Here is a 1,382-nt window from a genome sequence, read left to right on the forward strand (position 1 = left end):
GAAAACTAGTAGCATCGGAACAACGTAGTTGATTGTATGCATCTTTCAAGAACAACATTTGTATGTGGTACACACAGCAGCATGTGTTCCGATCTTTTAGCTTTCTTACAAACCATGGTTTGAGCTTCTCAAAAGACCTTTGCCCAATCTTCACTATTGGGTGGGTCTCTTTGAAGCTATATAGCACACTAGCATATGATAATACTGTGTGATATGCATTGTATAGTGCATAGCAGTAGTGCAAAACTCATTATGCTTCTGTTATGCATTATATAGCACATAGCTAACCAAAAACACACATTCTAGTGCAATGCATTACACAGCACACATATGAAGACAACAGCACATGTGCAAGTGCTATGGCTTATGTAACACATACTAGTTAGACAATAGCAGATGTATTTGGCTGCTATATAACACACAATAGCAGTCAATGCCATACATGCTAGTAAAAAAGTTAATAATAGCACATCTGCTTTTGATTGCTATATAGCATAGAATAGCAAGCAATAGCACAGATGCAAGTGCTATGCAATAACTGGTATACTCCTGGATGTTATATAGCAGACAATAGCAGTCAATACCACACATGCCAGTGCAATTCATTATATAGCACACAATAGTGGATAATAGCACAGATGCCCTTGGTTGCTACACAGCACATAATGGCAAGCAATAGCACAGATGCAACTGCTATGCAATAACTAGTATACACCATAGCACAGATGCATGTGGACTGCAGCAAAGAATAGCACCCCATAGCACAGATGCATCACCTTGTGAATCTCCTGAGAGTGACTGCTATATAGCACACAATAGCAGTCAATAACACACATGCTAGTGCACAACATTAGATAGCACATGCTAGTGGACAATAGCAAACATGCTTACTGTGCTATATAGCATAGGATAGCACTTAATAGCACACACTAGTATGCTATACAATAACTCATATGATCTTCTATGCTATATAGCACCATAATAGCAGACAATAGCAAACATGCTAGTATAGTGCTTGTGAATAATCTGCTACTATAGAATGCTGGTTAGCACACAATAGGAGACATTTTTCCCATTCTATTGAAATGCAGTATATAGCACACATTGAGGACTATAGCAGACATACAAGCACTATACATTAGTTAACACAAACAAGCATAAAAAATCAAATAGAATCCTAGTGATATGTAGCACAAAATAACACATATCTTTTGATTATGCAATAGCACAAATGCAAGTGGGATGCATTACATAACACATAGTAACAGACAATAGCAATGGAAGTTAAGACTGTGACTCCTTCTTACCTAAGATTCATCTAGCAAGTGCACTGGATGCTCAATGTATTGATTGCGGGCCAGTACATCGTCGAACGATGTCTT

The sequence above is a fragment of the Cibotium barometz genome, chromosome 61 (genome assembly GCF_041138505.1).
Source record: "Cibotium barometz isolate CiBa-2024 chromosome 61, ASM4113850v1, whole genome shotgun sequence".
Taxonomy (NCBI): Eukaryota; Viridiplantae; Streptophyta; class Polypodiopsida; order Cyatheales; family Cibotiaceae; genus Cibotium; species Cibotium barometz.